Here is a 20,740-nt window from a genome sequence, read left to right on the forward strand (position 1 = left end):
TACGAATGTGGAAAATATTCATTTTCTGGACAAGGATGAAGTCCCTGTCTTCCTTCCTTATTTCCTTCCTTACTACAGCCTCAGCTTTGTTCAGGGTTATTGTACAGCTCCATACTTTAAGTCAGGATTGGCTTAGACCAAATGCCATAGCCCTATCCCCTTTTGCCAGATACTCACTATCCCAGCCTCCCTTGAATAGCCATGGGACACAAGTGAAACCTAGGAGAAATAACAGCAGTATACTGAAGATTCTGGAAGACTTTCTTCCACAGTTAAAAAAAAAAAAAAAAAAAGGAGTAGGGAGAAAAGAGATTCTGGCCAATGAATATTCTCATGGAGAAAGAGCCATAACTTCAAAAAGTGTGAATACCTGTCAGGCAGTGCTGTGCTGGTGTTTAACAACAGGCTCTCAGGAATGAAAAAAAGCCAATTGCTGATTTCCATGATGTAAATGCTCCTACAATGGCTAATCCAAAGCTACCAATGTGGAGTCACTGAATACAAAAATGGGAAAAGATGGTAACAATAGCTTCTCAGGAGCCAGTATGAGCTGGTTCCAACAAACCACTGCCAGGCATTCTAAAACCTAAAGGTACAGTGTGCCTTATCCTGAAATGGAAAGTAAGCAAGGCTAATCTTTCATATAATCTCTCCCCAAAGCCATTTGCAGCTGGGAAGTTTCAAGCATAGTGTGTCATACTACAAAAGACACCCAGATTTGTGGTTGATGGAGAACCCCCCCTTTTGCAGTGACTATTTACATTTCATTGAAATGTAAGCCTAAAAGTAATTCTTTGCAGAACTTTATGCATTCTTAGAGGAAGTATTTTAGAAGACTGGAGTCTTTCTAAGTTTCCTTCACAAATTACCCCTCTTACTTAACTACCTACACTTCTTCTTGGTGTTAAAAGAAAATAATGCTTAAAACAAAGGCAAGCAAACTTTATGTGAGGAGTAGCTCTGAGGAGTTGGCAGGACTGTGTTCTTCTGTAGAGCAGTCACTAATGTCCTACACTGTCCTACAACTTGATACTCCTTTAACCTTCTGCTTGGCCACTTGGAAGGTTTTAATGTCTTACAAATTTTTCTAGCAACTCCTTCCTGATGCTCACCAGACATTACACTCTACCTTCTCCCAGGTTCTCTCTAACCTCACTGTGTCACCTTGGTATGCACAGTCCCTCTGCCTGGAATGCTCATTCAGGATTTCTCAAACTTTGTGGATTGCAAGAACAGCATGGGAAAGTTACAAATACAGTTTCCTAGATCTCATTGGTTGATCTACTAAATCAGAATCTCCAAGAGAAGAATCCTGGAAATACGCAATTATAAACAAATGCCTCATTGATCTCTATACAGCAAGTTTAGGAAAACTATGGCTTATCTGTCTTCCTTTACTTCTCAGCTCTCTCTTCCTTCTTCTAGACAGGGTTAGATCTTCTTCTTGTTTTAGGCTTATAATACTTTGCATTACTTTTTAGCTTTTGTTCAAATGAATTTTATTGAGTCCTTCCATGGGATTGTAAATTTATTGAAAGTAGAAAGTGTATCTGGTTTATGACTGTATCTTGAGTACCTGGCACCATCCTTTGCACATAGTACATGCTCAATAAATATAGGCTGGCTGATTGACTCTTAGACCCATCTCACCCCTGTGAGCAGTGAAAAGTCTCAAGATAATGACTACTTCATCAAGGAACATTCATAACTGTAAGCACATCTATCTGTTTGGCCCTAAATATGTGACCTTCTACAAGTCCTATACCCAGCCTGGGTCTCAATCTCCTTAGTTCTAAAGGAACCATATTAAAGGGGTGCCTGAGTGGCTCATTAGGTTAAGCCTCTGACCTCAGGTCAGGTCATGATCTAATAGTTCGTGGGTTCCAGCTCCACATGTGGCTCTGTGCCAACAGCTCAGAGCCTGGAGTCTGTTTCAGATTCTGTGTCTCTCACGCGCTGTCTCACAGTCTGACTCTCTCTTTCTCTTTAAAAAACAAATAAACATTAAAAGATTAAAAAAATAAGAGAAACATATTAAGGAATAGTGGATTAAAGGAAACACTCCTAGTTACTTAGAACATGTTAGGGGTGAGTGTGAGCACTAGAAACCTGACATAATTGGGAAAAAGATAGTCTTGTCCTAGGGTTATACATGTTAGCTCACAGGCCACCATGACTATAGATCCTCATCAGAGACATCTGACCTGAAGTGCCTGCCCTCCCTTCTGGGGCAACCTGCGTTCCCATCAGGGCAGTTCCTTGTGGTGTTGATTGGGTTGACTCTTTCATCCCACTGTCTCCATAGGGTAATTTTCAGCTTCAGATATTTAACGCCATGTGTCAATAGGAATACAGTGGAGGTGGATATCAAAAAAAAGACAAAATTTTTTCAAAGAGCACCATATAACTGTTTTCATTTCCAAACCAAATGAGATGGGTTAGGGAATAAACAAAGAATGTAAGGCAGTTTCTTAATTCTTAAGGATCAGACAGCTTACTTTTATTTTTATCTTTTTCTCAGTTTCTCCTGCACCAAATGTTTGCCCTTTGGGGCACCCATTCTCCATTTGGCCATTCTTACCAGTTTCTTCAGCTAAAAATGAGAAGTATGAATCATAGGAACCAGACAGCTATTTGATACCTATTTATTGCATTTATTCTATGTGCCAGATGCCACACCAGTAGGCTAACTAAATAGGGAGCTATTGCTATCAGATATGACCAATAAGAATTGGAGATGACTTAGCTTAAATCCATTCCTGGACTTTGGAAAACAGAATTCTTAATCATAAATTCAATGGGCAAAAAAGCTAAGGTGTTCTCAAACTGACCATAGATCGTTAAAGGTGTAAGAAACCTTCAGGATGCTCTACTGCCATAATTTAAACCCTTTTTAGCCTTGGTTTGAAGTACTGATTGGATGCTTATTATCTAAAATGCTTACCAGCACAGCTGCTAACTTTGTCACAGGAGTGAGGGTCCCAGAATCAGACCCACTCTATCCCAGTGACAGCTGCTGAGGAGACTCCCTAAATTCAGTTTGAAAATCATGCATGTACTGTAACATTTTCCTTTTATAGATGAGAAAACTGAGTTGCAAAAAATGGCAATAACTTTCTCATGACCATGGAATTCATCAATGGAGGGGCCATACCAGAACCGGGCTCTCTGCCTGCTGGTTCAGAGCATGGCTCCCTTCACCAGAGCACAGAATTTGCTTCTCCCTAATTCATAGGATTCTAAAAATCTTTCGCCTGGTATGTTTAGACATTGCCACAGGAACTTGATACTAGCATTCAGGAAGGTCTTAGGGAATAGACAGAAACCAAATCCCATCAGTCCATTACTTCATTAAAGCCAATAAATGTATAAATGATATCCTACTTTTGGTACAGATTCAGAATCTCCATCCCCCCCTAACCCTTGAAAGTAGTCATGGTAGAAAGTGTAGGACTGCAGCACCACGTCCCCTAGCAGAAGTACTCCATCACTTACCACTGTGAAATAAAACAAACTCTCCAGAAAGTATTCGGATTTTGCCTGTGGCCCTCACAGGTTCATTGGGATCACCAACACATGAGAGGTGAAAGGGGACTTAAGCAGTTCAATATGTGTCAAGCTTTTCTAACCATCCCGTATGATGTCCCCTTTGTATGTACTATTTGATTCTATTTATAATTCCAATACAAGTTAGGGGCAGAGATTATCTGAGCCCAAACCAAACGAATTAATCTAAAATGACACACTAATATGAGAGGCCAAAAAGGAAAGCATTTTGTCTGACATACTGTTACCTGAAAGAGTAATTTGTGACTCCTGAAAAGGATGCTTTTACTGGTTACTCCTGACAGACAAATTATATTTGTCCCTTTGTATTTATTTTACCAGTAATAGAATTGACATGAAAAATATACTATCCTCAGAAACGGAAGTCTGTCTTTACATTATTTCACCATCTTTCATGATTTTTCTTCCAGGAACCCATCTATACATAGCAAATTTTGTTACTTTGACTTGCCGGCTGCTCTCTGCCAACCACCGTATGTATCTTTTAATTAAGTAGAAAAGAGATCTTAAAAGCTCACACAAGCCTAGGAGACTCTATTTCTGGCTGACAGCAATGTCTCCTCATTTGCTAGCAAAAGCACAGATTGACAGAATAGAACAGATCAAGAAAATTGATCGTTACTCATATGCTGGATTGAGTCAATATATGTAAATCCTTCCCCATTGCTGGCAGGCACTGAGTCGCTTGCCATGCAGAACAGACACAGTTACAGCCTGTTTTCTAGTCCAAATGCCAGCTTTCTGCTTTAATGCAGCAAAACTACAGTTATGTACTAAGAAAGCTCTTTTGTATTCATAACAACTGCAGTTTGAATGTGGTTCAGGACAGAGAAACTGTATTTACGAGCCACCATCTCTTCTGACTCAATACAATTTGCAGTAAATACAGTTTAAGTTAGAGCGATGGTATAGATGCTCTGGGAATTTTCTTTGTGGTTTTACTACATTTTGGGGAAACGTTTAAAATGTTCGTTGCTTTCAAGTTCATTTCGTTAAAGTGAACAGCCTCACATGGTTGTTGTGAAGATCAAGTGAAATAATAGATATAAAAAAGGCTTTGAAAAAAATTAAAAGCATTATGCAAATGGGAGATGATGATGATTATTTTTTTTTTGTCTCAAGGTCCTTTTACTTAAGGGCAATGCTCTCTAGTTATCCTAAGGCCTGTTTTAATCTTGATTTAAAATAGTAGAATATTCAAAGTAGCAGTGGATGAAAAGAAGGCCTCGGAACATAAAATACACACTACATGTTTAGATATCCCTTAATATCTTTTCAGAGAAGAATAATTATGAACCTCATAGTATCAAAGAAGCCTCATGTTTCTTTCCTCAGGAGTAGAACTCAATGGTACATGATTTGAGTCTTTCAAGAGCTCTTAGAATTGCTATCTTCTTTTCCAAGCCTAACTAACCCGTTCAAAAGCTAAAGACAGTCATTTCTTCTGTGCTGTAAATTGCAAGAGGAGCACAGTTCATAAACAAATATGGGTAAACCATCATTCAAGCTGATTTAGCGCTCTCATAATATATGGCAGTAATCACGAAGAAAGCCCTTCTGAAAACAGCTGAAGCTGAGCACTGGGGACCGGGGCCTGCTGTACCTTTAAGAGAGGTACCAGAGACTAGCCCATTGATTATTTCCACCCCTTCCAGTCATGCCTCCAAACAGCGTGGGATCTTTCCCTCTCTTCTATCCCCCCACAAATGGGAAATGCCTCAATTACACTGGCAAGTGTCCAGAAAATTTGGTAGGGACAGAATTACACTTTACAGCAGGAAAGCATTTTAAGGATCTTTTAGCTCAGGTCCCTTCCTTACAAATTATTCTCCACCCATCATTTCATCCCCTTATATTGTTAACATCTCCACTCTGCTCAGGCCTGCCTCTCTGCCTGGGAATATTCCCAGGCCTCACAATCCTTACTCATCCCATATTTGACCACTAGAAGCTTCTTCAAGTTAGCTATTGAATCTGTTGTTTGAGTTTTTTGGGTTTTGTTTGTTTGTTAATTATTTGAGTATAGTTGACATACAATGTTACATCAGCTTCAGATGTACAACACAGTGATTCAGCAACTCTGTGTGTTATGTTATGCTCACCACAAGAATAGCTATCATCTGTCACCATACAACACCATTGACTACATGCCCTATGCTGTGCCTTTTATTCTGGTGACTTATTCCATTATGGGAAGCTGTATCTCCCACTCCACTTCACCCATTTTGCCCATCCCCCCACACCCCTCCCTCTGGCAACCACCAATTTGTTCTCTGTTTTATAGATCTGATTATTTTGTTTGTTTAAAATTCATTTGTTTTATTTTTATGAGTGAAATCATATGGTATTTGCCTTTCTCTGTCTGACTTATTTCACTTAGCATAGTATTATCTAGGTTCATCCATGTTGTTTCAAATGGCAAAATCTCATCCTTTTTTATGGCAGAATAATAATCCTACATATATATATGTGTATATATATATATGTAGGAGATATATATATATATATATATACCACATCTTCTTTATCCATTCTTCTGTCAATGGACACTTGGGAAAGAATGTGGAGAGAAAGGAACCCCCATGTACTGTTAGTGGAAATGAAAATTGGTATAGTCACTATGGTAAACAATATGGAGGTTCCTTAAAAACTTAAAAATAGATATACCACATAGGGCAATAATTCCACTACTGGTTATTTACCCAAAGAAAACAAAAATGTTATTCTAAATGATACGTGCACCCCTATATTTATTGCAGCATTATTTACAATAGCCCAGGTTTGGAGGCAGCCCGTTAGCCCCAGAGTCTTTGTGACACAACCTTGGTAATCTTTGATAGCTTCCTTGCTCTCCAGGATATTGCAGGCCAATCATATACATTTCCAACCTCAGACTTAGAATCACCCAAATCCAGGTAGTAGGAACTAGTGTTTCAAGACTACAGCCTGCATGTAAGAAGTACTCATTACTAGTAATTTGGCCACTATTTCTAGGTCTTTTCAATAGGTAGAACTAGAAGGCAGCTTTTATATAATCTCCTATTCCTAATCCCTCCATTTTAAAACAGTCACATTATCTACACTGTGAGAGCACATAGACATTGCATACCACAGTCTCTCTTATGGTGATTTCTGGGTCTTCATTATACAGATAATTTTATTTGTAAATAAATAATAAATAAAATATTATACAGAAAAATTAATAATGCTGTCTACCTACCCTAGTAGTAAATTTTATTGTATAAAGCTCTTTTTTTTTTTAAGTTTGAAGAGTTAAATTTTCTTTCCAATCTTCTCTGTACCAGTACTTTTATAAAGTACAATGAAAATAAATTGCTAGAGAAATGATTCATGTGCTTGGATGTCACAGCAATGTTAAAATGTTATAAAAGTTTGAAAATGCTTACTCTTAAATTCCATTCTTATTTCATTGTGGTCTGGTAGATTCCTTAGGAAAGGCACATGAGAACAATATTCTCCGTGTTCTTGCATGTTTACATCAGTTTACCAAAGGCTTTTGTTACTTAAAGGTCAGTTTGGCTGAGCATCAGAATCTTGGCCCACATTTTCTTTCCTTAGCTTTCTTAAATATGTTCCTACGTTTTCCTTGGTCATAAAAGTGTTGCTTTTAAAGATACTGGTGGCAATCTAATTTTCTTTCTATTGGTCTTTTTCCTGGGATGTCCAAATGATTTTTCTTTACAGGACAGCATTTGCTATTAGGGGGCAATTCCAGTCCCCTCAATATGTAATTTCAAATTGCCTTTTATTTCAAGAAAGTTTTTTGAATTATAATTTCCCTTTAGAGACTCCTATTACATAATAGAGATCTCAAAATTTGTTACACTGTGGAAACTCTTAGCATTCTGGTAAAACCAATGGACGCTTCCTCAGAATAATATTTTTAAATGAATAAAATGGAATATATAGAATAGCAAAGGAAACTGATTATACTGAAATATAATTCTCAAAATGTTTTTAAATTGTGAGACAGTGATATATTTACTTCTTTATTACCATATTGAATAATTAGACCTAGTGGTAGGTATAATAGTCACCATAAGTTTGGAAAAATAATGAACATAAATTATACTTGGCAATATTTTTAAGACTATAATTTGATATTGTGACATTTAAAATTTGTTTTGGTGACAAAGTCACAAGTACTGTTAATACTACTGTATGCTGCTGCATATATATTAATTAAAGAAAAATATTAAATTTAGCTAGAGGCTAGCAAAAATGATTATATATCTTTCCCAATAAAGTCCACAGACCACATGATTTTTATCCACAAACACTGAAGTCCTTGACTCTAGGTAACAAACCCCTTTAATAAACATGCTCATTCTTCTGAATCCATTTCTTTCTTTCAGATGATTTTCAATATCTTTTGATGTTTATTTATTTATTTTGAAAGAGAGAGCATGAGCAGAGAGAGAGAGAGAGGGAGAGAGAGAATACCAAGCCAACTCCCTGTTGACAGCCCTATGTAGGGCTCGAGCTCATGAACCATGAGATCATGACCTGAGCAAAAATCAAGAGTTGGGTGCTTAACTGACTGAGACACGCCGACAGCCCTCTCAGATACTTTTTTAAAATATTTATTTCATAACTTTTTTATTTTTAAAACTTTCTTCTTTTCACACAGTCTATTTCTCTCACTGAATTATTATTTGTTTATTTGCTTTGCTCCTTTGGATCAATTTCATTACAAAAATGATCTTAATATTTTATTTCTAGTTTCTTTTTCTCAACTTACTGAGAAAAAGCTCTCTCTTAAAATTTTCCTTAATTCACCTCATTTCTGAATTTTTCCATTTGAAATTAATTGTCATGGCTTCTACTCTTTACTTGGTTTCTTTTAGCTCACTTTGAAATTCTGGGTTTCAGTTTTCATCTGTTTTGTGGGCACATCTTTCCATGTGCCTCCCAGACCATAGGGAATTTATTCTGTTCCTTATTCTCTTTATTAGACTGCATACTTTTTCCTTTGCTCACATGTAAGTAAATGAGTTTTCATCAACTTTTAGGGGGAAGAAGAGGCCAAAATAATTTTCAGATTCATGATTCTAAACTCCCTCTTCTGTTTTTTTTCTCAAAATTATTTTTTTTTTAATTTGGCCTTGTGCTTTGTGAGCTCTCCCTTTTCCATGCCCTAATCCCATTCTCATCTGATTTTTTCGCCCCTCTTGTCCCTGTTCTGCTCGGATCAGAAGCTGGAAAGGAATATTGGCTTTTTAATCTGTCATCAGTGGCTGATAAGACCCAGATTGCTCCAGCACCATTAAGTCTTATCAGAGGCAGTCTCTTTGCTCACGCAGTGATTGGGATCTGTACAACTATGTTCAGTTAAGCCACATTTTCCAGTGAGCACCTCCTAGAGATGTGGGTGTGCTCTGGTACTCAGGACCTTTAGAATCCATGTTGCCTTCCCCTTACTTCCATCTACAAATATGATGACTATGCACAGTTCTCCTGGCTCTCAGGGTTTTTTCCCCAACTCACTCATATTCTAGGGTTTGTGAAGATACCTTACAACCTAGTAACTGTAGATACATAGATAGATTGATGACAATTTAGGAAGATGGGAGATAGATATGAAGGTATATGTGCGCTGTTAGATTTTATATTCTAGTTGCTCTATTAGTTTTGTATAGGGCAGTGGTTCTCAATTGGGGATGATGTCGTGTCCCAGGGGACACCTGCCAATGTCTACAGACAGGTTCATTTTCACAAATGGAGATGAGATGGGAGTAGGGTTGGCGGTTCCTATAGGCATCTAGTGAGTAAAGGCCAGGAATGCTGTTGAATGTCCTACATTGCACAGTTCAGCTCCCCCAACGAAGAATTGTCCAGTACAAATTATCAATAGTGTTGAAGAAAACCTGGTCTGGGGGAACTTGGGGAGACTCAAAAGTTCAACTGGCATCTTCCCAGATTCAAGTGACACCTTCCCAGCTGCCTCCTAACCATCTCATCAATTCATCCAAAAATTGTGTTTACTCCTATCTCCTTCTATCCACCTTCTAGTTCAAGTCCATATTTTCTTTGACCAGAGCTACTGTCACAGTTGTTTGGCCTGCCTGAAGCCATTCCCCCTTCCCTTTAGCCCAAATCATCCTATCCATGATGCCAGAGTAATTCTCCCAATGACAGCTCATGTCATGCCAAACATCTGCTCAAAGAGATCCAGTGACTCACTAGTATCTCGTAAATAAAGTTCAATCCCATTATCTGGAAATTTGAAGTTTTATGTATTCTGCTGCAATTTATCTTCACAACTTTTACTTCCTCTACATCCCTACACATAGTATGTAACACAATCAAGTTGGAATCTTTACCATTTGGCAAATATATCTCTTTTTTCTCAATTCTTCATCAAGACCACCCCATTATTTGTAGTGTCTTACTATCCTTCTAGTCCCAACCCCAAAATTCCCTTGCATGTGAAGCCCTCCAATGCCTTCCACTCTTTTTCTTTCTCCCCTACACACTCTAACCAAAAATCCCCTTCCCTGTGTATCTTAACATCTTGGACAAACATATCTTATAGCATTCAGATTTGACATATGTACACACACATATATACATGCATACATACACACACATCCTACTATATTGTAATTTCACTGTGAGCAAAGATTGTATAGTTTTCCTCAACATTTCCCATAGTACCTAGCATAGACTTATACAGAGTAAATGCTCAATAATACTTGTTGAATAAACAAATGAATAGAACTCTGGGCTAAAGGTAAGATGACCATCCACAATCCCTCTTGTCAGTGGCTAAGACCAGATGATGCTAAAAGAAAATTATGGTAATAGGTTTCTAAGACCATTTTGGTAAATGATGCCATAATCATTATCATTATTATTGCTGATAATTACTAATCTGAAACTGGTTGTTGAATGGACACCAATGAACAATCCAACTTAGGTAACACAGCTACTGGTACCTAGAAGAATTTCTAGGCAGATATTCACTCTGGTAGAGGCTCAACAAGTGTTTACCAAGGTATAAAAATGAATACTAAATATTAGTAATAATTTTTGATACTCCATCTCTCAGAGCTTATGTATCATAGTTACACAATTAGTATGTGGAGATGGAACTGAAAAAAAAAATCTCCATCCTATGTGTTTTATGTGTATTAAATGTAAAGCACAGCATCAAACCATTTTCGAGAGAAAATATTAAGGATCTAAAAATGTGACAGGTTGGTTGATCCTACAGTTTTAATCCACATTATATCAAAATATTCAAGATCATTCCTCTCTTTCCCTTGGGGATTGAAATTATTCTTTGAGATCTAGACTCTGTCATGTCTCCGAATACTAAATATCAATTAATGTTAAAAGAGGAAAGCTACGTGGAATGTGAAAGAAGGGCAGCTTACTCACCTGGTCATCTCTGCCAGGCACAATGATTTGGGCTAAGCTCCTATAATCTTGTTGTAACTTCTTAGCAATTTTCTTCTCAGTGATTCCCAGACGTGTTATACTCTAACTCACTTGTCATCACAACTGGAGGTGTAGATAGGGTTCAGGTGCCACACTACTTTCTTTAGGTTTGTGCCATGCTGAAACCACCCTTTCCTGGCGTCCTTGGCTTCTTTCAGAAATGGAACCCACACTGATGGACTCAATATATGCAAAGGTCCACTATCTAGCAAATGGCTGTATTTTCTTCATTTTGTAAATAGACAGAGACATCGATGAGATTACTGTTCAGCAAATAGTTACTTCCTCTCCTCTCTCCCAGTTTCCTAAGGGTAGTATACTCCTCAGCCCTCTGATGCTGAGGTTGGCCATGTGACTTATTTTGGTCTCATGGTAAGCAGAGTGTATTGCCCTGCCTTTTGATTTGGGCTTGGCCAGCCATGGGATTTGCTTCGGCCAATGGGATGTGAGCTGATGTGACACAAGACTTGAAAAAGTCTTGTATTTTGCCATAAGAAGAACATATCTTCGGTAATCCCTTGTTTAAGGAAAATGAGATACATGGAACAGATCTTGATCTACCCTACAGTGTAGGGCCAGCTCAGACAAATCCCAGCAGACATGTGAGAGGTGTTTATTTGTGTACTAGGAGTGTGGTTGTTGTGGTGAGTGGCTAAGACCATAGGTACGCAATGTACTAAAGCCCCTATAACCTGCTAACTCTCTACTGCAGATTGGGCTCTTTGACTCCAGTCCTCATCACCTCCAATCTATTTTGCCCAACACTGCCACCCTCAATGTCCAAAATCTCTCTTGTAATCATGATGGTTTGGATATCTTTGTAATTAAGAGCAAGTTTCATAAACTGTGACTCCTGAGAACTAATATATCTCAAATGATTAAAAAAAATACTCCCTTGATAAAAGGATTTGTAATTATATGTATCTAGGAAATGCAGGGTTGAAAAAACTGTTAATTAAGTTTTTGTTGTGTGGTGTTTTTTTTTTTTAATGTTAGTATTTGCTTTTGTTTTTTTACTGTATAACTTCTCAGAGTTTTTACTGCATAAATGTGCATAGTGTTTCTTCAAGCATGAGGACTGAGAGCCATTGTTTTTTAAACTTATTGACCCTGGAACTCTTATATTTCCCAGGAACACAAATTAACATCTCAAGGGTCACAATTTGGGAAATGGTAGTCCAGATAAAGCCAAAAACCTAGCATGACATTAAAGAGACTACACATGGAGCACCTGGGTGGTGCAGTCTGTTGAGCATCTTATTTTGGCTCAGGACATGATCTCATGGTTCATGAGTTTGAGCCATGCCTCAGGCTCTGTGCTCACAGCTCAGAGACTGGATCCTGCTTCTGATTCTGTATCTCCCTATCTCTCTGCCCCTCCCCCACTTGCACTCTGTCTCTCTCACTCTTAAAAGTAAATAACCATTAAAAAACTTTTTAAAAATAGAGTCTAGATAGAACCCAAACACATTTTTATCATATTTTTATCATTTTTATATTTTAAATTATAAAAATAGTATAATCTCAATGAAAGTTTTAAAAATACAGAAAAAGAAAAACTTTTAATTATATATAGTCCCATCCTCCAGAAATAACTAGTATTTGATTTTTACTTTATTTCCTTCCAGTCTTTATGCTATAAATACTTTTCTGCTTGTGATCCTATGGCACACTAAAATTATAGGTACAGACTTTATTTTTATATTTATAAAAAGATGTATTACAAATGAAATATATTGTTAACATTTTATTTTCCTTTTTACCATGCCATATTTCAAGCAACTAAAATTGTATGTACTATTTCAATAAATAAAATATACTTACCTATTATATCACTTTTGCCAGACATGAACATCTTCATATACATGCCTCAGATTTTTATTTTCTCAAGGAAAAAACACTGTAGAGTGGTCAGTGCCCTTTGTATTACCCCTCCCCAATTTTACATCTGTCCCCAAAGAAAACTGCCATCTTGAATTTATCATTTCCTTGCATACTTTTATATTTTGATTATCTACGCTGTATCCATAAACAAGGTAAGGTTTGATTTTTAAGTTTTTAAACTTATAAAACTGAGATCATACTCTAAATATTCCCTTGTAACTTACATTTCCTCTCTCAATATTATGTTTTTTGAGTTTATTCCACATCATTCTTTGTAGCTCATGTTCAATGATCTTAATTACAGTATCAAAGATGCCACAAATTTTTTAACCATTTTTTTTCCTTCTAGTGGTTACAGGTTTTGTATCCACATTTTTATCATTATAAGCAATGCTGCAACAATCTAAAAGTGTAATTGCTAGATCATGGATCTGCACATTGTTAACTTTCGTAGATACTGACAGTAATCTCTAAAATCTTGTGCTAATTTATATTCTCATAGTTGGGTGTGAGAGTTCCACACCATATCCTCACCATCAACGGTATAGCCAAACTTTTAAATTATTGCCCATTCTGATGAGTCTAAAAATATATATATTGAGGTTTTATTTTGAATTTCTCACATTACTTCTGAGGCAGAATACTTTTCCATGTTTACTGGTTATTCAGGCTTCTGCTTTTGTGAGTTGCCTGTTTATATCCTTTGAATATTGTGGTTTCTAAATTCAGTTCCTTCCTAGTTATAACAGTAAAACATGCTCAGTTGTGAAATTCTACAGCAAACTGCAAGGGAAAAAATGAAATCACCTCAAATTCCACCACTTACTGGCTAATATTATTAACATTCAGCTGCATTTTTCTTAGTCTTTTAATACATGTATTTGTTTTATACAGTTAAAGTGAGGAGCAGCTGGAAAGAGGACCTTGGTGACAAAATTTTCCACTGGGTTGTTTATAATCTTTTCCAGATTAAACCCCAAGAAATAGAGTTGTTCAATATGTGTTTGAAAAAATACAGAACACTGTCCTTCAAGATCTCTGGCATTGACAATGGCCAGAGTATAGATATTTGCTTCACTTTTGTGTAGAACGAAGTCAAATTTTTTGAGTCCTTTTCCAACCTCTCATACTCAATGTTGCACATAGGTCGTCCATTGTCAACAAGCACTTGGAGAGAAGAATACCATAGATACCATAAGAGATACCACAAATGATATAGCTCATGAGTTACATCTGGTGCCAAGAAGGTAGAAAAAGTTAGGCGTGCAGAGAAATGCAGGAATGCTTTCAGGCTTGGAAGGACAAAATCCAATTTATTATTGATTTTAAGATGCAAACTGTAATTTAATCAGCACAATGCCTAGAATTCCTCTTTTTGCTCATTTTTCATCTCCTGCATGTTTCTAGTATATTTTTAAATGGAAGGATCACATCAATGAGCAGATTCTGAGCCTTTGAATAATGGTAAAGGTCTTTCTGTGTCTGTCATGCGTGAAAGACAATCTAGATGCTTTTAAAATTCTTGGGTTACAAACTTTCCATCCAAAAGCACTAAGATTTTTCTCAAATTCTGGCATTTGCTATTACAGAAAGGTTAAGGTCAATCTTTGAAGGCAACATTTTTCTCTCTGCCTGGGCAAATGTAGGATTTATTTTTATTCTTCTAATTCGAACATTTTGGCCAGTCATGTTCAAGTGTGGTACTCTTCTTTGATTTTGTCCAGCATACAGTGAATCCTCCTATTCTTGATACTCGTCTTCGTAAGGCTGAGAGAAGTTGCTTTTTACTTAATGTATGTTTTTCATTATTGCTTCATCTCCAGTTGTGCTTGTTTCCTCCTCTTTAACACCTAAAGCCATTATGTTTCATCCACAGTGTCTGCTTTGTAGAGCCACAATCTTCTCCTTTATCATTTTTATCTTTTTATCTGTTTCTTCTGCATTTTATAAGAGCTCTGGAGCTTCCTCTGTGCATCATTAGTTTCATTTTCTAGAGTGTCTGTGCTATTCTTCTTCTTTCTCTGGCATAGTCAACATACAATGTCACATTTGTTTCAGGTGTACAACATAGTCATATGAGAAGTTTATACATTATCCTATGTTCACAAGTATAGCTACCATCTGTCCCAAAATATTGCTGTCACAATATCGTTGACGATATTCCTTATACTGTACCTCTATTCCCATGACTTATCCATTCCATAACTGGAAGCCTGTATCTCCTACGCCCTTTTACCCATTCTGCCTTTCCTTCCCTCCCCTTCCTTCTGGGAACCATCAGTTTGTTCTCTATATTTATAGGTCTGATTCTGCTTTTTTACTTGTTTATTCATTTGTTTTAGATTCCACTTATGAATAGAATCATATGGTACTTGTCTTTCTCTATCTGACTTACTTCACTTAACATAATACCCTCTGGATACATCCATGTTGTCTCAAATGGCAAGATCTCATGATTTTTTTTATGGCTGAGTAATACTTCACTGTGCACACGTGTGTGTGTGTGTGTGTGTGTGTGTGTGTGTGTGCACTCTCGCACATACACATCTTCCTTATCCATTCACCTATTGATGGACCCTTAGGTTGTTCCCATATCTTGACTATTGTGAATAATACTGCAATAAACATAGGGGTGGATATATCTTTTCAAATTAGTGTTTTCAGTTTCTTTGAGTAAACACTCAATAGTTGAATTACTGGATCATATGGTATTTCTATTTTAAATTTTTTTTTCAATTTTAATTTTAATTTCCATATGGTTTCCCATAGTAGGGGTACTAATTTACATTCCCAGCAACAGTGTACAAGGGCTCCTTTTTCTCCACATCCTCACCCAACACTTGTTATTTTTTGGGGGGGTCTTTTTTTATTTTAACCATTCTAACAGATGTAAGTCATTATTCCTTGTGAGTTTTTTTTTAAGTTTAGTTATTTCAAGAAAGAAAAAGCATAAGCAGGAGAGAGGCAGAAAGGAAGGGAGAGAATTGCAAGCAGGCTCCATGCTGTAAGCAAGTTGCCCAATGCAGGGCTTGATCTCACAAACTGGCTGAAATCAAAAGTCAGCTGCTTAACCAGTGGAGCAACCCAGGTGCCCCTCTCTTGTGGTTTTGATTTGCATTTCCCTGATGATTAGTGATACTGAGCATCTTTTCATGTGTCTGCCATCTATATGTCTTCTTTGGAAAAATGTGTATTCAGGTCCTCTGCCCATTTTTAAGTCAGATTGGGGTGTTTTTGTTTTTATTCTTTGTTTTGTTTTCTTTGGTGTTGAGTTGTATAGGTTCTTTATAGAGTTTGGATATTAACCCATTATTGGATATATAATTTGCAAATATTTTTTCCCATTCAGTAGGTTGTCTTTTTGTTTTGTTGATGACTTTCTTTTCTGTTCAAGCCCTTTTTTTATTTTGGTGCAGTCCCAATAGTTTATTTTTGCTTTTGTCTCCCTTGCCTCAGGATATGTACCTAGAAAAATGTTACTATGATCAACGTCAGAGAAATTACTGCCTGTGTTCTCTTCTAGTATTTTTATGGTTGCAGGTCTCACATTTAGGTCTTTCATCCATTTTCATGTGTTAAAAGGTGGTCCAGTTTCATTCTTTTACATGCAATTGTCCAGTTTGCCCAACACCATGTATTGAAGAGACTTTCTTTTTCGCATTGTATATTCTTTCCTCCTTTGTCAGAGATCAATTGGCATATAATTGTGGGCTTATTTATGGGTTCTCTATTTCGTTCCATTGTTCTATGTGTCTAATTTTGTGCCAGTGCCACACTATTCTTTACCGGTATTCAGTTTTATCCTGTTGTTTAGTTTTTGATGTTCTAACAATCCTTTCCTCACTCAGAAACCTTCATTTTCATCTCACCCAAGTCTCTCCTTATGACTTTCTCTACTGTTTCACAGAAACAGGAAGCCTTGCATTCCACTACTGATGATCAATTTTCTAAAGTTATTTTCTGTTTACTATAACAAATCATCCACTGATGTCTGCTTCTCCTCGAAGTCTTTAGGTTAGTCCTAGTCTCTCCCTTTGTGATGCATGACTGTTAATATTTCCCTATAGTTTATTTTATTTTTCTGTCCATTTTACCATCAACAAGGAAATATCTTTATTGACTTTTTCCCCCAATCGACAAAAAGTATATAAATTTCCCTCAATCATGTTCTTTGTGGACTCAGGTATAAGCTGAATGCCCTTTTTGTACCTCAGCTGAAATTCTCATTGACAGGTACATCTTTTGGTCTTAACTTCTAGAGCCCAGTGGTCCCTAACCCCCATTTTATATACAATGACTCTGTTACCTAAGAGAAAAGTTCTTCCCCATGGCATGGTATTCTGACTCTCTGGTCATACTCATTATTTTAGAGACTGACCTCTGTTCAAGTTTTCAAGTGGAAGAAGGAGTGCATAATGTGAACCGATGTCACAAATTCCATTTTGATTATTTGGATGGTCAAAGTCCTGCAGATCACTGAAATACCTTGTAAGTGTTTGCTTTTTATTATTATTATTGAAATTTTGCTTAGTGGGAAATGTTAAGTACATGTACTAAATTAAAGACTGTGCCATTGAATGTTAGGTAAAAAAGTTCTGGTATTCACATTGATGTTCCCTGGCTTCATCTTATGCCCTCTTTTCAAAAGTCCATGCCTATTCCCTAGAAATTAATATTGCTTATGAAGTAATAAGATTTTAATCATTCTTTTTCAGTTTTGTGCAGAAGTATCACTTCTATGCCTCAACCAGCTCTTAAATATTCCTGACCTACCCATGAGGGCATAAAAAGTGAATTAAAATATAATTCTGATGTGGTAATCAGGGTTCTTTGGTTGCGGTCAATAAAAATTGACTCTGACTAACTTAAGCCAAAGGGAATATGTTGAAAATATTCTAAAATATCAGAAATTTTGACAGGTAAGTTGGAGAAAGAGATAGGAGAAATGGCAACATGGAATCAAGGACTGCAGGAACTAGAGGAATGAACCCAGAGAAGGACGAGTCCAGCTACCCTCCAGGTAATTAAACTCTTATGTGCTTTCTGCTTGTTATTTTGTTTGAGATTCAAACTACAGGGAATGAGTGTCCAGTTAACTTTAGATCACAAGGCTATTCTTTTTATCATTGATAGCAGGGGTCCTGATTAAGATCCCACCATATGGAATCCTGAGGAGAAGAGGTAAATACCCCACAAAAACCAAGGTGTTGGTAAGAAGGAGAATGGACCCTGTGGAGTCAAACTCTCATGAATGTCCATCACATGAAAATTAACCTGTACCTTCAAGTTACATTCACACAATCTTGTATCTTGCTCATTTAATTTCTTCTCATATATTAATTAGCTGGACTTTTGTTGGCTTTCTACCTCAAGGTTGGTTAACAGCCCAGTATTATTGGTTTTGCATGGCTCACTGAGAACTCACATCTCAGAGTGAAAAGACACTCTTTGGAATCTGAAGTCAAACACCAACCACTCCATTCACCTAGCTATGTGATCTTGGGTAAATCACTTAGTTTTTCCAAGCCTCAGTTTCCTAGTTTATCATTACTTTTTTTTTAGAATTTAATGGGGATAATACATGTAAAACTCACAGAAAGCATTCAATAAATAATGTGTTGTGTTACTACTATGGTTATAGTTGTGTAAATTGTTATTGTTATCATTAACAATTGACTAATTTATATCGACCTGTTGTTCTTCACCTCAACCCAGACAGGACTTCAAAGTTAAAATTTTGATACCACTAACCCTTAAGAGTGGAAAGAGAGAATCCCAATAATCTTTCCCCAAACATACAAACCTCATCCCCGGTGAGTAATAAGCCATATTGGCCCATGACTGGTCTATTAAAGGCAGGACATCCTTTGGGGATTTTAGTCCTATTCAAGAAATCAAACTATTGAATATAGTCAAAGCAATTATGCATAAACCTCCCAGTGACTTGCTTAAAGGGCCTCCAATTACTATTTATTTCTGAGATGGGGACAGTAACTCTGCCTGAGGAGAAATTAATGTATTGCACTTGAAATAGGCATTGATACATTATGGTGTGCACATTTGTTTGTCATAACTACAGACAACATGCAAGACAAATTCCAAACAGCAAGGGAAAAGTGCAATTAAAAATTGTTTAATTGAAAAAAACAGGTGGACTATTCTCAATTACACATGGAATTGAAGATTTTCAAGAATAGATCATATGTGAAGCCACAAAACAAGTCTCAATAGAATCAAGAACATAGAAATTACATCAAGCATATCTTCCAACCACAATGTGAATCTAGAAATCGATTAACAGTATGAAATCTGGACAATCACAAATATGTGGAAATTAAACAACATAATCTTCAGTAACAAATAGATTAAATAAGAAATCAAAGGAAAAATGAAAAAAACTTTCTTGAGACAAAATCCAATGAGGCACAACATACCAAAACTTATGGGATGCAGCAAAAGCAGTTCTTAAGAGTAAAGCTTACAGCTATAAACACATACATTAAGAAAAGGGAAAGATCTCAAATAAACAACCTAGCATTACACCACAAGGGCCTAGAAAAAGAAGAACAAACTAGCACAAAGTTAGCATAAAGAAGGAATAGTAAGGATTAAAGCAGGAATAAATAGAGAGTAGGAAAACAAAAGACAAGATTAACAAAACTAAGAATTAATTCTTTGAAAAGATAAACAAAATTGACAAATCTTCAAACTAATAAAAAAGGAGAAGAGACTACAATGAATATAATAATAAATGAAAGAGAAGACATTATAGACAATGCCACATAAATACAAAGGATTGTTACAAAAAAAAAAAACCAACACCACGCACAATTACATGCCTACAAATTGGACAACTTAGAAGAAAAAATGGATTAATACTTGGAAACATACAACTACAAAGACTGAGTTGTAAAGAAATAGAAAATCTGAACAGACCAAAAATGAGTAAAGAGATGGAATCAGTGATAAAAAACCCTTCCAACAAAGGAAAGTTCAGAATGGGATGGTTTCGCTGGTGAATTCTATAAAACGTTTAAAGAATTAAAACCAATCCTTTCCAAAGTCTTCCTCAAAACAGAAGAAACATTAGAATTCATTTTTTTGAGGGGAGCATTACACTGATAAAAAGCAAGACAATGACACTATAAGAAAATTACAGGCCAATATTCTTGATGATTATAGATGAATAAATTCTCAGCAAAATTCTAGCAAACCAAATTCAACAGCACATTAAAAATATTATACATGATGATCAAGTGGGATTCATCCCCAGGATGCAAGGTTGGGTTAACATATGTGAATTAATAAATGTGATAAATCACATTAATATTATGAAACATTAAAATCATATGATCATCTCAATAGATGCAGAAAAAGTATTTGACAAAATCAACATACTTTCATGATAAAAACTTTAAATAAAATTGGGTGTAAGACAATATACCTCAATATAATAAGCCAACAGCTAACAATATACTCATTGGCAAAATACTGAAAGCTTTTCCTCTAAGATCAGGAACAAGACAAGGGTGCCCACCCTCAGCACTCTTATTTAATATAGCATTAGAAATCCTGGCCAGAGCAATCTGGCAAGAAAAAAATAAATAAAAGACATCCAAATGAGAAAGGAAGAAGTAAAATTATCTGCTTGCAGATGATATGATCTTATATATATAGAAAACTCTGGAGGCTCTACCAAAAACTTTAGAACTAAGAAAATTCAGGAAAGTTACAGAATACACAGTCAGCATACAGAAATATGTTGCATTTCTGTACCCTAACAACAAACTTTCTGAAAAAGAAATAAAGACATCAGTCCCATTTA

At 36.3% G+C, this 20,740-nt stretch overlaps 2 long non-coding RNA genes across 3 annotated transcripts in view; one reads left to right on the forward strand and one right to left on the reverse strand.

Moving 5' to 3' along the window:
- Positions 1–11,335, reverse strand: part of LOC144243497 (uncharacterized) — a 35,336-nt gene extending 24,001 nt beyond the window's left edge. The window contains exon 1 of the long non-coding RNA XR_013338671.1: positions 10,972–11,335. This is a non-coding gene — a long non-coding RNA (uncharacterized LOC144243497). The remainder of the gene's footprint in view (positions 1–10,971) is intronic.
- Positions 1–18,503, forward strand: part of LOC144243499 (uncharacterized) — an 80,544-nt gene extending 62,041 nt beyond the window's left edge. For both annotated transcript variants that reach the window (XR_013338672.1, XR_013338673.1), the window contains exons 2-4: positions 17,286–17,403; positions 17,835–17,935; positions 18,049–18,503. This is a non-coding gene — a long non-coding RNA (uncharacterized LOC144243499). The remainder of the gene's footprint in view (positions 1–17,285; positions 17,404–17,834; positions 17,936–18,048) is intronic.
- Positions 18,504–20,740: the final 2,237 nt, after the last annotated feature.

Source organism: Crocuta crocuta, unplaced genomic scaffold, assembly GCF_008692635.1.
Source record: "Crocuta crocuta isolate KB4526 unplaced genomic scaffold, BGI_CrCroc_1.0 scaffold167, whole genome shotgun sequence".
NCBI classification, from domain to species: Eukaryota; Metazoa; Chordata; class Mammalia; order Carnivora; family Hyaenidae; genus Crocuta; species Crocuta crocuta.